The sequence below is a fragment of the Thamnophis sirtalis genome, unplaced genomic scaffold (genome assembly GCF_051295495.1).
Source record: "Thamnophis sirtalis isolate CommonGarterSnake01/CBP01778 unplaced genomic scaffold, rThaSir2_p1.2 scaffold_4, whole genome shotgun sequence".
NCBI classification, from domain to species: domain Eukaryota; kingdom Metazoa; phylum Chordata; class Lepidosauria; order Squamata; family Natricidae; genus Thamnophis; species Thamnophis sirtalis.
This window is the reverse complement of record NW_028261384.1, coordinates 112,478,913-112,494,472: the sequence shown is the minus strand read 5'-3', so window position 1 is coordinate 112,494,472 and position 15,560 is coordinate 112,478,913. Positions and strand designations below refer to the sequence as shown.

The 15,560-nt window shown below is 48.5% G+C and overlaps 1 pseudogene; it reads left to right on the top strand.

Annotated features, from left to right (window-relative positions):
* The first annotated feature begins 636 nt into the window (after nt 1-636).
* On the top strand, nt 637-5,879 carry LOC148046235 (uncharacterized; annotated as a pseudogene).
* Nucleotides 5,880-15,560: the final 9,681 nt, after the last annotated feature.

The window sequence follows — 15,560 nt, the reverse complement described above, 5'->3', positions numbered from 1 at the left end:
TGAAGTTGTGGAGAGACTTGGCCCAGAGAAAGACCAAGAATGAACACAATTGAATGGATAACATCATCATATTATCCATTCAAGGCGCTGCCACAAAAAAGAGGGGGTCAACCTATTCTCCAAAGCACCAGAGAAAACAGGATAAGAACAAATACATGGAAACAAATCATAGAGAGAACCACACTAGAATTAAGGGAAAAAATTATTCATAGCTGCAACAGTTCATCAGTGGGTGCTCCATCACAGCTTACTCCATCAGTTGAGATGCTCCAACACTGGAGGTTTTTAAGACGAAATTGGACAATGATTTGTCTCAAATGGTATAGCATAGAAGGGACATCAAGGTCCCTTTCCTCTCTCTTATTCTGTTATCCTCATAATCATTGTTGACCATTCCCATCCAAGAAAAGACATATTTTCCTATACACAATATTTTCCTAAGGCCACTAAGATAATTAACACAATAGTGAAATGTTTTCTCCAAACAGATTATTCCTTTTTCACCGTGAGTTTTCAGTGAAAGAAAAGTGAGATGATTTCCCTCATTGACTTTGAACTAAAATTCTGCATAGGTTACCATATCTGAGACTTAATAAACCTTCTATGTGTTTACTTTCCCTTCCATGATATCTCCACATGGTAAAGATACATTTGGTCATCAGAGGTAATCTAATCAGCACACAGAGAGAGTATAGGTGCTTTGTATTACTCTTATCCAGGCAATACTACAATATTACATGAGGATTGGAATACCAAGGCTTCAAATACAACTTCTCTAAAACTATTCAACAAATGATATTTTGAAGATAGGTAGAAGCACTGCTATTATTCACCTGACCTTCTGACTAATTATCATAAAATATTACAAATGCTTTATGAATCACAAATTGAACATCAGAAGAATCATATATGGACTTTGTGCAGTGTATGAAGGTACATGGAGTTTTCTACTCAGTGGCCAACTTCTTACACTTCAAAAAGAGAGAAAACTAATTAATAGCAAATTTCTCATGACATTGTGGGTATGAAAAAACTTATAATCCTGCTGCCTAACTCATTTTCACCCAATTATTTTGCACTTACTGGTCTGAAGAGAAGAAAAAAATAGAATTCCTTACATCACTTCATTGATCAATGTGTGAGAAGGATCTTCTGTAAAGGAGGGACTGTTGTGAAAAAAGAAGGCTTGAGACACAATTGCCCCCAAAATAATATTCCCTGCCTGAGCAAATTGATGGGCTATAGGAAGAGGGTCATCAGTTATGCTACAATTGATAGCATATGTTTTGCATGGGATACAGAACAGGAACACAAGAAGGGCCAGTGCCATCCATTCCATCCTAATGTTGACGATTTCAATCCAGAAAAAGATGGATGATAGAGTAAACAACTAGGTCTTAAAGTCAATAAATCTCCCACTTATTCAGGTTTCTTCTATGATTCTCGCCACATGCTAAAAATAAATTCCTTTATCTAACAGTGATCTGAAAATCAGTGCAAAGGAAGAAAATTTCTCAGTGTATGTCTTACAAAATATATCCTCCCATTTATGAACATTAGAAAAACAAATAGGGAGAGGCGGAGGAAAAAGAGGGAAAAAATACAGAAACTATTGAGAATGAATTAGAGACAAAATAGCTTGGAATATGAAATGGGGATTACAAAAGAAATGCTTCAAATGATAGGTCTCTACACACTATTCAACAAATTATATTTTGAAGGTAGGCAAAAGCATTTTCAATAGGCTGACTTTCTAAAAGTTAAGTCGAATAAGGAACCTATAGTTTGGACTATTGGGGAAATAATAAAGACCTCTCCAATTCTCGATATTTTGCACATCTCTCCTGAGAAAAGTGCTTGAAGCGTGTATTTAATTACTGTAAGGGGGAAGAGTTGGGTAATAGGAAGAAATGAGAAGAAGAATACAATCCCAGTAAATAGTTTGACAGTGTTGTGGGAATTAGTTGTTGAGCAAAGTGGTGGCCTTCAGGAAAAAAACTGTCCTTGTGTCTAATTGTTCTGGTGTTCAGTGTCCTATAGCCAGGGATGGGCTCCAAAAATTTCAGCAACAGGGTCTCTGCTCAGTTTCTGGGTGGACATGGACATGGTGGGTGTGGCCTAGTTGCCTTCCTGCACTATGGTGGGGGCGTTTTTGCCCCTCCATCCCAGGTTCCTGAGGTTTTTCTCGAGTTTCTCGGAGGACAAAAACGCCTTCCCCCAGTCCCTGGAGGCACTCCGGAGGTCAGAAACGGACTCATTTCTGGCCTTCCAGAGCTTCTATGAAGCCAGTTTTCCCCTTCCCTGAGCCTCTACACAGCCTCTGCACTTACCTCTCATCCAAAATCGGCCACATGGAGACTCCTGGGAGGGGACCAGCCAAGGGTGGGATTTGGATGTTCTCTGAATCAGCCATAATGTTAGCTATACGTTTTTCAAAATCCAGCCAAACCCATAGCAGCCCAACCCTGCCTATAGTGTCATTTTGAGGGTAGAAGTTGAAACAATTTATGTCCAGGATGTGAGGGGTCCATAGATATTTTCACAGCTCTCTTTTTGACTCATGCAGTATACAGGTATATTGTGGCCCAGCAGGAGCCATTGGAGCTGCCACCAGACTCCGACAGTGAGTGGCCCTATGAGTCGGCTCTGGAAGATGTGGAGGACCCTGAACAGGGTTCTGACTCTGAGCAGAGAGGCTTGTTGGCCACCAAGAGGCGCCTGAGGCCTGGAGCAGCGGTGAGAGCCAAAGGGAGCGTGCTCCCAAAGTCAAGCCTTGGAGCAGTGGGGAGGAGACAAGGGAGTGTGATCCTGACGTCATGCATTGGAGCAGTGGGTAGGAGAGAAGGGAGTTGGTCCTGGTTGCTCAGCAATGAAGGGCTAATAGGCGTAAAGAACAGTTACACAGTTACAGGAGATAATTGAACTCAGCTGATGGTAATTAGGCTCCTCTCAAAACTATAAAAGGAATGGCTTTCCACAAGCTCGTCATAGGAATCAACGTATTTACTAGAGCTAGAGAAGCTATCGTGGCTACCTGGGCAGGCTGGATTGCTGCCAAGATCTGGTCTGTGCTGGATTGCTGCCAAGGTCTAGTCTGTGTGTTAATAAATCCTTGAAGTATCTGTGTCTCGGCGTGCTTTGGTGTATGAAGAGGGGGGTCAGAACACAGGTCCACAATGGAAGGCAGGTTGGTAGTTAAATCTACCACCATTTCTATGGTTTTAAGTGTGTTTAGTTCAAGATTGTTCCGGTCACACCACAAGGTTAGTTATTCAACATCCCATTTGAATGCAAATAAGTCGTTGTCTTGAATTAGACCAATCACTGTTGTATCATCTGCAAACTTCAGTACTTTCACACAGGGATCTTTTGAGAGCCGTCATTGGTATATATCAAGATTCTGAAACCTTAAACACTCAACGAGCTATTTGTACCTGTTTCCCACAGAAAACAAAACAAAGGGGGCCACAAAACTGAGTGGTCATGGCCAATTCGATGTCCCTAACTCCCACTGAGTCACATGACAGGTTTTATGATTCTCCATGTTTTATTTTCTATGAGAAACAGGTATCTTTCTCTCTCTCCTTCCTCTCTCCCTCTCCCCATCTCTCTTTCTCCTTCTTTCTCCCTATACCATCTATCTCTTTCTCCCTCTCTCTACATTTCCCTCTCCCTCCCTCTCATTTCTTTCTTTTTCACTGCCTCCCCCTCTCTCTCATGTCTTTCTCCCTCACCCTCTCTTCATCTCATCTTTTTCTTGTTCACAACCTCCCTCCCCCTATTTCTCTTTCTCCCTCTTTCTCCCTCTCTCTCCCTCCCTCCCTCTCTCTCTCTCTCTCTCCCCAACTCCTTATCTTGTCCATCTTCCTCTTCTGTCTGTATCTCTCTCTCTCTCCATGCTATGGCCTCTCCTTTGCCCTTTTGTGGCTTTCTGCTCTATTACTCTTACCACCTGGCTCTCCTAGCTTATGACCATTTGAGTGTTTATGAACTTTGGACTGTGTATGGACTTTGGACTTTGGTTTTTGGACCCCTGAATTTCCAAACATATAATCCTGTCTTCTCTATCACGACCACTACTACCTATTACTACTCTAGAGGCATCACCTCAACCACCCAGACCTCTGCCTCCCTTTACTATACTACCTGGGAGAGAAGAGAAGACGAACTCTTTCCTTTGCATCCCTTTGTCATCGACTTGACCTTTGTGTCCCTACCCCACGATCCAGAGACCTTACTTGCACAATTTTAACATCAATTTTAATACTTGCGCACCCCCCTTTTTTTCTTCTCTGTATGTGGAGTGTATGTGCATGCCTGTGAATGAATGAACCCACCTTCTTTTAAATTAGTATAATTATTTTTATTATATTGTTATATAATAACATATTTATTATATTATATATTATATTATATTGTTGTATCTTTTAAACTGTAGTGGGGTATGTTTGCGGAGAATGCTTGGTTGACACGTATGAGGGGATTGAGAGTGTGGCCTGGAGCCCCCTCCACTGAGTGCAGTAGCAGAAGGCTATAGGAGGGGAAGAGGGGTCTACGGGTGCGGGGATCGGCCGGTGCATCCCGGTCATAGTTGGGAGAGGCAGGTTTGATGGGAGTTAGAGAGCTAGCCATTACTGGGAAAGGAGGGTTTGCTAAGTCACAGCGATTCCTCCTTCCAGTCCTGATAGCTCCACTCCAGGACCAGATGGCGAGAGTTTTCAGGGCCCTGGTCTCAGGCTGCTGTTGCTAAATGCCAGGTCTATGGTCATAAAGCTCCCCTCGTCCGGGAGCTAATATTAGACGAGGGGGCAGACCTGGCATGTATTACTGAAACCTGGCTGGGCCATGAGGGAGGAGTCCCCCTCACTGAAATATGCCCAGCAGGGTTTCAGGTGCTCCACCAGCCGCGATGCCAGTAAAGGGGTGGGGGAGTGGTAGTCATCATCTGAGAGTCACTAGTTCCTCATAGGATCCCTGCTCTGGAGACTGTCGGGTGTGAGTCCCTTCTGATGAAGTTGGACCTTGGGGGTCAAGTGGGTCTGTTTCTAATGTACCTACCTCCCAACTGCGTTACAACAGCCCTGCCTGTGCTCCTTGAGTCAGTAGCCGAACTGGCGGTTGAGTTCCCAAGGCTTATAGTGCTGGGGGATTTCAACCTGCCGTCGCTCGGTGAACACTCTGATGGAGCACAGGAGTTCATGGCTTCCATGACAGCCATGGACTTGACCCAGGTAATTCAGGGTCCGACTCATACAGCAGGTCACACGCTCGACCTCGTGTTTCTCTCAGAGCAGTGGTGACGTGACCTATATTTGAAGGGCATTGAGATCTTGCCCTTGTAATGGTCAGATCACTTCCTATTGTGGCTTAACTTTCAGAAACCAATCCCCCACTGTAGGGAGGGGAAACCGATTAGGTGGTTCCGCCCCAGGCGCCTGATGGACCCTATGGGATTTCAGACGGCGCTTGGTGAGATACCTGACTCCCTGGCCCACAGTCCGGTGGAGTCCTTGGTCGCTGCTTGGAATACAGTGGCGGCGGAGGCTCTAAGCTGGATTGTGCTTTTACAGCCTCTCTGTGGATCCAGGAGGGCTCCTTGGTTTACCGAGGAACTCCGGGAGATGAAGCGCCAAAAGAAACGCCTAGAGCGACGCTGGAGGGCTAGTAACTCCGAATCTGACCGAACACAATTAAGAGCCTTTATTAGGACTTATCTAGTGGCAATATGGGCAGCAAAATGTGCCCATTTTTCTGCTCTTATTGCATCCGCAGAATCTCACCCAGCCACCCTGTTTAGGATAGCCCGCTCCCTCTTGAAAGGGAGGGATGCGGGTGAACCCTTACAGGGTAGAGGAGTTTGTTCAGTTTCTGTCGGATAAAATCACTCGGATTCGGACGGACCTGGACTCCACTTGGACAGTACCAGCCGAGATGCCGGGGGAGGGTCTTGATCAGATTTCGTGGAGTGAGTTTCAACTTGTCACTCCTGAGGAAGTGGACAAGGCCATGGGAGCAGTGACTGCCTCCACCTGTTTACTTGACCCGTGTCCCTCCTGGCTGGTCTCGACCAGCAGGGAGGTGACACGTGGCTGGCTCCAGAGGATTGTTAACACCTCTCTCCAGGAGGGATCCTTCCCGCACCCTCTAAAGGATGCAGTAATGAGACCCCTCCTTAAGAAGCCTTCCCTGGATCCAGCCATCTTAAACAACTATTGCCCAGTCTCCAACCTCCCATTCGTAGGGAAGGTTGTGGAGAAGGTGGTGGCCTTTCAACTCCGACGGACCTTGGATGAAGCAGATTATCTGGATCCTTTTCAGTCAGGTTTCAGGCCTGGTTACAGCACCGAAACTGCTTTGGTCACGCTGATCGATGATCTTTGGCGGGCCAGGGATAGAGGACATTCCTCCATCCTAGTGCTTCTTGACCTCTCAGCAGCCTTCGATATCATCGACCATGGTATCCTTCTGCGACGGTTACGGGAGGTGGGAGTGGGGTTCACCGACAAAACCGCAAAGCCCTTTTCCGTGCCGACATAACCGTGGAGGGCAAATCCGCGCCATCCGAAGTGCTAAGCAAAATGCGACCCTAACGTGCCGACATAACCGCGGAGGGGAAATCTGCGCCTTCTGAAGCGCTCAGCAAAATGCTTTTACTAGCATTCAAAAGCTAACCCTAACCCTAAACCTAACCCTAAACCTAACCCTAAACATAACGCTAACCCTAAACCTAACCCTAATCCTAACCCTAATCCTAACCCTAACCCTAACTCTAACCCTAACCCTAACCCTAACCCTAACTCTAACCCTAACCCTAACCCTAACCCTAACCCTAACCCTAAACCTAACCCTAAACCTAACCCTAAACCTAACCCTAAACCTAACCCTAAACCTAACCCTAAACCTAACCCTAAACCTAACCCTAATCCTAACCCTAAACCTAACCCTAAACCTAACCCTAAACCTAACCCTAAACCTAAACCAAAACCTAACCCTAAACCTAACCCTTACCTTAACTTAAATCAGCTTTCTGTCGCCGCGCTGTTGTAAAGCGCCCTTCTGTCACCGCGCTGTTGTCGGCGCAGTGATGACGTCACGGTTTTAGCGATGCGGTTGTGTCGGCACGCTTTTGTCATGCATGCTTTTGTCGGGTCACGGGGAGTGGGAGGCACCGTCTTACGGTGGTTCTCCTCCTACCTCTCGGACAGGTTGCAGTCGGTGTTGGTTGAAGGACAGAGATCAACCCCTAGGCCCCTCAAATATGTGGTGCTGCAGGGTTCGGTCCTGTCTGCCCTCTTATTTAACATGATCTCACCCAGCGACATGAAGCTGCTGGGTGAGATCATACGCTGGTACAGGATCAAATACCATCAATATGCGGACGATACTCAATTGTATCTGTCCGCCCCATGCCAACTCAGCAAAGCAGTGAAAGTGATGTGCCAGTGCCTGGAGGCTGTCAAGGTCTGGATGGGAGCGAACAAGCTTGCACTCAATCCAGACGAGACCGAGTGGCTATTGATGTTGCCTCCCAAGGATAGTCCAGACATTCCACCTTTTAACCTGGGGGTGAAATTATACACCCCTCAGAGAGGGCCCGCAATTTGGGTGTCCTCCTGGACCCGCAGCTGACATTAGAACACCATATGTCGGCTGTGACCAGGGGGGCTTTTGCCCAGGTTCGCCTGGTGCACCAGTGGCAACCCTACCTGGACCGGGAGGCACTTTGAATGGTCACTCATGACCTCATCACCTCAAGACTGGATTACTGTAACGCGCTCTACATGGGGCTGCCCCTGAAGAGTGTTTGAAGACTGTAGTTGGTCCAGAATGCAGCCGCGTGAGCGATACTGGGTGTACCTAGATACACCCATGTTACACCCATCCTCCGCGAGCTGCACTGGCTCCCTATTGGTCTCCGAACGCTCTTCAAGGTGCTAGTCATTACTTTTAAAGCCCTACATGGTTTAGGACCTGGCTACCTGAGAGACCGCCTCCTGCCACATACCTCCCAACGACCAACAAGATCTCACAGGTTGGGCCTCCTCCAGGTACCGTCGACCGGACAATGCCAGCTAGCAGCCCCCTGGGGGAGGGCCTTGTCTGTAGCTGTGCCAGCCCTGTGGAACGATCTACCCATAGTGATCCAGACCCTTACCACCCTCCCGGCCTTCCGTAAAGCCACTAAGACCTGGCTCTTCCAGTAGGCCTGGGGCTGTTGAGCAATTTCCAACCCCACTTAGACAGAATGGATGGTGTGTAATTTTAACAATTGTATTTTTTTATCTTTAAATTTTTAAATGCTTTTTATCTTGTCTGTAAGCCGCCCAGAGTCCCAAGGGATTGGGCGGCATACAAATTTTATTAAATTGAAATTGAAATTGAAATTGAAAATCTCCTCTCTCTCTCCTCCCCTTCTCTCTCTGTATCTCTCTCCCTCTGTATCTCTCTCTCCCACTCTCCCTATCTTCCCCTCTCTGTCCTTCCCTCTGTATATCACACTGTGTATCACTCTCTCTATATGTGTGTGTGTGTGTGTGTGTCCTTCTCCTCTTGCAACTCCCTGGCTGGCTGTGTCGGGGTGAGGAGGGTATGCACATATGGAGAAATATTCCTCAAACACACCAAAGGTATGAGTGGGGTGGCCGGCTGCTCACTTAAGGACATAAAATGTCACAGCTTTTCCCCTGCACTAAGACTCTGGAGATTGTCTTGCCATGTCATTCCCCAATCACCTGCAGGTCTTCAGCCAAGCATGGAGGGCACGAGCTCCAGCTAAAAGGGGCAGAAAGCAAAGGCTGCCTTATGCACAACTGTGGCGCTCCTGCACTAAGCCTCCAATGACCCTCCTCCTCCCTCTCATTCTCCTCTCATGACCCTCTTCTTTTTGGAAATATGGGCTGGGTGAGAAATGATTGGCAGCTACAGTGGATGCTTCCCTTCAGGTGACCCTCCTTCTTCTCCTCTGGCAACTCCCTGGCTGGCTGAGGTGGGGCCAGGAGGTTGTTTACTTGCCAAGAGATCCTCCTTAAGTGAGTGCTCACCCACCCCACCTCCATCTTCATTCCACTTGAGGAGGATCTCCCTGTGTGTGCATACCCTTCTGGCCTGTGATACCTGGCCATGGGATCATGAGTGGAGAAGGAGGGAGAGGGTCACCCAAATGGAAGCCTCTGCTATGGCTGGCAATCGTTCCTCACCCAGCCTGAATTTCCAAAAAGAAGAAATAAAATAATTACTGAAGCATCCCAAGGAGAGCTTGCTGGCTTAGCCCAGACACAGCTTTCCCAGAAAGAAGATAAACACACAAACACACACACACACATGCACACACACACACAGAGGGAGGGAGGGAGGGAGAGAGAGCACAAAAGAGAGAGACAGGGTGAGAGAGAGAGACACAGAGACAGAGTCAGACAGACAGACACACAGAGAGAGACAGAGACAGAGAGATTGTCAGACAAAGAGAGAGAGACAGACAGACAGACAGAGACATACAGAGACAGAGACAGAGACAGAGACAGAGACAGAGACAGAGACAGAAACAGAAACAGAAACAGAGACAGAGACAGAGACAGAGACAGAGACAGAGACAGAGACAGAGACAGAGACAGAAACAGAAACAGAAACAGAGACAGAGTGAAAGATAGAAAGAGGGGAAGATTGGCTGATGAGTGAGCATCTTTGGGGATGGCTTACTCCGAGCCTGACCCCCAGGGGGGTATGCAAGGTTCAACAGGGGCAGCCTTGAACCTCTTAAAGCTGTGGCTAGGCGCTACTGGCCCATCTCCCTTTCCTACGTCCCTCCTCCCAGATCCCATTTCCACACAGTCAGCCATTGTGTTAGCAAGGCTGGTGTCAGTTACAGGTGGATAAAGCCATTATCTCAGGACAGAGAGCAGGTTGCGCATTTCCTCAAGCAACAGAGGCATGCCCAGCACCAACAATGGCTGGAAGAAGCTCCACAAGAGTCAGACACCAAGACTCAGCCACGGCCACTTCTCCATCCCCAGCAAATACCCTTATTTTGTCAAGCCAGGTGAGGGAGTGGAGGAAGATGAGTGGGGCCATGGATCTGCAACAGAGGGACCAAAAACCTATGTGCATCTCCAGAGCCATGGGTTGCAGACACCCAGTATATAGAGAGAAGAGAAGTGGAACTAGCACACATCCCTGGGTGGGAGGGGCTCCTGTGCTAATTGCACAGGTATCTGATGTGATTTTGCCTAGCTTCAACTGCTGCTTCCTGTCTGTTAGGAAGCTTATAATCCATTTACAAGTGTGGTCAGATACAACTAGCTGATTTAGTTTAGTTAGAAGAATATCTGGAATGATGGTATTGAATGCTGAGCTGCTGTACAAAGAGGATTCTTGCATAGGACTTTGGAGATTCAAGATATTGTAGGATGTAGTGCAGAGCTGTATTAATAGTATCATAGATAGATATAGATATAGATATAGATTTGCGCATGTGCAAGTTCCAGATGGCTGCCGGCGTTTTCAGCTCTAGCTGGCAGGCGGAATGAAAGCACTGGAAAAGACCGTTTGCCCAGCGATTATTCTGGCGGCGCCCCCAGCAGCAGGTAGAGGATGTTGCAGGGGACCCAGCCAGATGACCGGCTAGAGTGGGGCTGCTTTTGGCTGGTTCCTAGCTTGTATTACCGCAGCTGCCTTGAAGACCTCTTTCAATCCGGGGGCGAAGATGGCGGTGGCGCGTTGACGGCGCCGTTCCGGACAGCTTCTTGCAGTGGCGGGTCCTTTGCTCTTGTTTTAGAGACCTTAGAGACCTTGGGGATTCGGGAGGCCTGAAAGATCTGGCGGTTTTGGGGAGCGTAAGAGAATTTTTGGTCTGTTTTGTCAGTGTGGACTTGGTGAGGGGGTGGTCAACCTGGATGGCGCCTAGGGTGATCGAGCGGCTAGCTTGCGGCCGCCATTATGGCCCTCCTGAACTCTCCCCCCCTCAGCGCTTTTTGAACTGCAATGACCATTTCTCCACCTTATGGCATTTGTGAGAGCCTCTGGGACTTGCAGAATTAGATCAGCTGGTCCTCCGCCTTCAAGGGGGGGGTTACTGGTTTGTGTGGCGCCGGAGAGAGGTGGGCAACTATTGTTACTTGTTATTACTGCTGCCCCTTTGGGCGCCCCCACCCCCATCTGATCAGACTTTCCGCTACGGCAAGCCCCCCCACCGGTTTGCCCCTTTCTGTGGCTGGGGGGGGGCTTCTCTCTTTACCATCTTTTTCATCTGCGCTAGCTGGCTCCCCCAGTTCACGCTTATGGACCACACCCGTTGGACTCCCAGTTCTACACCTTTGTCCCTGGACTATGACTATCACTGCCTGTTACCATCCCAGGAACCCTATTTTAGCCATCTGGACCATTACTTTTCTTCTATCACATTATTGGAGAAAGAGGACACCCTATCTCCTTTGTAGCTCATCGTCTTCGACTGGCCTACTGTGTTTTTGATCCATGAACTTACGATCTTACGTACGGACTTACTCGCCCAAGATCAACATCTCCTTTAATATCTGCGCAATTTCTTCTTTTTTTTCATATGTAGCGTCTATGTGGATGTTTGTGAGTGAATTTTCCCACCTCTTTTAACATAGTGTAATCCCTTTTTCTATTATACTGTTGTATTTTTTAAATTTCTGTGGGGGTTGCGTGAGGGTTTGTATCAGAGGACTGGGAGTGAAACTGGGTATCCCCCACACTGAGTGCTCCGCAGAAGTGTCAGGGGGGCCTGGGCCTATTCCCAACCTCAGGATGACTGATTCAAAGGGCCTGCCGGGGAATGCGGGGGCTATGGGGGTGGGTGGAGGGACCACGGACACGGGAGTGGGCTGGAACATTACGGTCTTAACAGGGAGGGGCAGACATGGCGGGGACTTTAGGGCTAGCCATTACTGGAGAAGGAGGGTTCGCTACGTCACAGAGATCCCTTCTTCTGGCCCTACTAGTCCCACTCCAAGGCCAGATGGGGTGAGTAATCAGGACCCTGGTCTCAGGCTGTTGTTGCTAAATGCCAGGTCTGTGGTTCACAAGGCTCCCCTCGTCCAGGACCTAATTTTAGACAAGAGGGCAGACCTGGCATGTATTACTGAAACCTGGCTGGGCCCGGAGGGAGGAGTCCCCCTCACTGAGATGTGCCCAGAGGGTTTTCAGGTGCTTCATCAGCTGCGACCCCAGAGAAGGGGGGGAGTGGCTATTGTTATCTGAAAGTCTCTAGTTCCTCGTAGGATCCCTGCTCCGGAGCTTGTCGGGTGTGAGTCCTTGTTGGTGAAGGTGGACCTTGAAGGTCAAGTGGGTCTGTTGCTAATGTACCTGCCTCCCAACAGCCCTCCCCTCACTCCTCGAGTCAGTAGCCGAGCTGGCAGTTGAGTTCCCCAGGCTTATGGTGCTGGGGGACTTTAATTTGCCTTCTCTCGGCGAGCACTCTGATGGAGCGCAGGAGTTCATGGCTTCCATGACAGCCATGGGCTTGACCCAAATAATTCGGGGCCCGACTCACTCAGCGGGTCACACGCTCGACCTCGTATTTCTCTCGGAGCAGTGGAGTTGTGATCTTGGTTTGAGGGGTAGTGAGATCTTGCCCCTGTCATGGTCGGACCACTTCCTACTGAGGCTTGACTTTCAGAGGCCAATCCCCCACTGTAGGGAAGAGGAACCGATTAGGTGGTTCCACCCCAGGTGCCTTATGGACCCTCAAGGCTTTCAGACAGCACTTGGCGTTGTTCCTGATACTCTCGTCCACAGTCTGGCGGAGACCTTGGTTGCTGCTTGGAACTCAGCAGCGTTGGAGGCTCTCAACCGGATTGCGCCTTTACGGCCAATCCGAGGCAGTGGATCCAGGAAGGCTCCTTTGTTTACTGAGGACCTCCGGGAGATGAAGCACCAAAAGAGACACCTAGAGCACTGCTGGAGGTCCAGTAAATCCGAGTCAGACCGAGCAATATTAAAATCCTACATCAGAGCATACCTTCTGGCAATCCGGACTGCTAAAAACATACACATTGCCACTATGATTGTATACACTGAGTCTTGCCCAGCCGCCTTGTCCAGGATAACCCACTCACTCCTGAATGGGAGGGATACAGGTGATTCTTTGCGAGGTAGAGCTGAGGAATACGTCCAATTTCTTGCTGATAAAGTTGCTCGGCTTCGGATGGACCTGGACTCCAATTGTGCAGAGCCAGCCGAGGTACCGGAGGAGGGTCTTGAGCGACATCTCTGGACTGACTTTCAACTTGTTACTCCTGATGAAGTGGACAAGGCCATGGGAGCGGTGAGTGCCGCCACATGTGCACTGGACCCGTGCCCCTCCTGGCTGGTCAAGAACAGCAAGGAGGTGACGCGGGGCTGGATCCAGGCGATGGTGAATGCCTCCCTTTGGGAGGGCTTCTTTCCTCCACCATTGAAGACAGCGGTGGTGAGACCCCTCCTGAAGAAGCCATCTCTGGATCCAGCCATTTTGAATAACTACCATCCAGTCTCCAAGCTCCCCTTTGTTGGTAAGGTTGTTGAGAAAGTGGTGGCCTTTCAGCTCCGACGGTCCTTGGATGAAGCCGATTATCTGGATCCCTTTCAGTCTGGATTCAGGCCTGGCTTCAGCATGGAAACCGCTTTGGTCGTACTGACCGATGATCTCTGGAGAGCCAGGGGTGGAGGTTATTCCTCCAGCCTAGTGCTTCTTGACCTCTCAGCAGCCTTCGATACCATAGACCATGGTATCCTTCTGCAACGGTTACGAGAGGTGGGGGTGGGAGGCACCGTTCTTCGGTGGTTCTCCTCCTATCTCTCGGACAGGTCGCAGTCGGTGTTGGTCAGGGGGCAGAGGTCGACCCCTAGTCCCCTGAAATATGGGGTCCCACAGGGTTCGGTCCTGTCCCCCCTCCTGTTTAATATCTACATGAAGCCGTTGGGTGAGATCATCCGGCGGCATGGGATAAAATACCATCAGTACATGGACGATACCCAGTTGTATCTGTCCGCCCTGTGCCAACTCAGTGAAGTGGCTGATGTGATGTGCCAGTGCCTGGAGGCTGTCAGGGTCTGGTTGGGGGTAAACAAGCTTGCGCTCAATCCGGACAAGACCGAGTGGCTTGTGTGTTTTCCACCCAACAATTGGCCAGATATTCCATCTCTCAGGCTGGGGGGTGAAATTGTACGCCCCTCAGACAGGGTTTGCAATTTGGGAGTCCTCCTGGATCCACAGCTGACTGTACAACATTACTTGTTGGCTGTGACCAGGGGGGCATTTCCCAGGTTCGCCTGGTGCACCAATTGTGTCCCTACCTGAACCGGGAGGCACTCGCAACATTCACTCATGCCCTTGTGACCTCAAGATTGGACTACTACAATGCGCTCTACATGGGGCAGCCCCGAAGAGCATTTGGAGTCTTCAGCTTGTCCAGAATGCAGCCGTGCGAGCGATTGTGGGTGCACCCCGGTATACCCACGTTACACCTATCCTCCGGGAGCTGCACTGGCTGCCCATTGGTCTCCGGATACGCTTCAAGGTGCTAGTCGTCACTTATAAAGCCCTTCATGGTATTGGACCTGGGTACTTGAAAGACTTCCTGCTGCCAATTACCTCCAATAGACCTATTAGATTCCACAGAGTAGGCCTCCTCAATACAAAACCTAATAAAATTTCATATTTCTATATTTCAAATCTTGTAGGTTTGGGCACTACATGGATACATCTGATTATATTAATCAGAATTCCGAATTCCATCTACCGGCCAATGTCTCCTGGCTACCACCCAGAGGAGGGCCTTCTCTGTGGCTCCTCTAGCCCTCTGGAACGAGCTCCCCATGGAGTTTTGGACCCTCTCCACCCTTCAGGCCTTCCGCAAAGCCCTTAAAGCCTGGCTGTTCCGACAGGCCTGGGGCTGAAGAGTTCCCATCCCCGCTCAAACTGTGTGGCTGTTGATTGTTTTTAAATTCTTTCTGTAGTTGTTTGTTGTGTTGTTTCTTTTCCCTTGTCTGTATTTCCCTCCCTTCGATTTGTGAGCCACCCTGAGTCCCACCGGGAATAGGGCGGCATATAAATGCAATAAATTCAATTCAATTCAATCATCTGTCAGTCTATTTGATTGGTAGACAAATTGCAAAGGGGCTGATGGTGGATCTGTGATAGTTTTCAGCTGGACTAGCACTAGCCTTTCAAAATGTTTCATAACTACAGATGTTAGAACAATGGGCCAGAAGTCATTCAGTTTTAAACATCAAAGCATAATCCCACAACTTGTTTATTCATTCTTCCCAGGTCGGCATCATACATCCTTTTGGTAGGAAGCATATAATGCAGAATTTACCCTAATCTTGAAATAGTCAAGATTATTTTGAAGGAATGTATGATTTAGTTAAAATTGATATATGTGCTGGGGCTGAGAATTTGTTTCAAAATTTGCATATTACATGGCAAACAGGGCAATGGTATTCCAATTACAATATACTCAAAGAAGATATCTGGCCAAATAAACTATCCCATTAATGAACCACTATGAAAAACATATAAAATATAAATATGCTTCGGAATAAACCTTTCCTTTAAT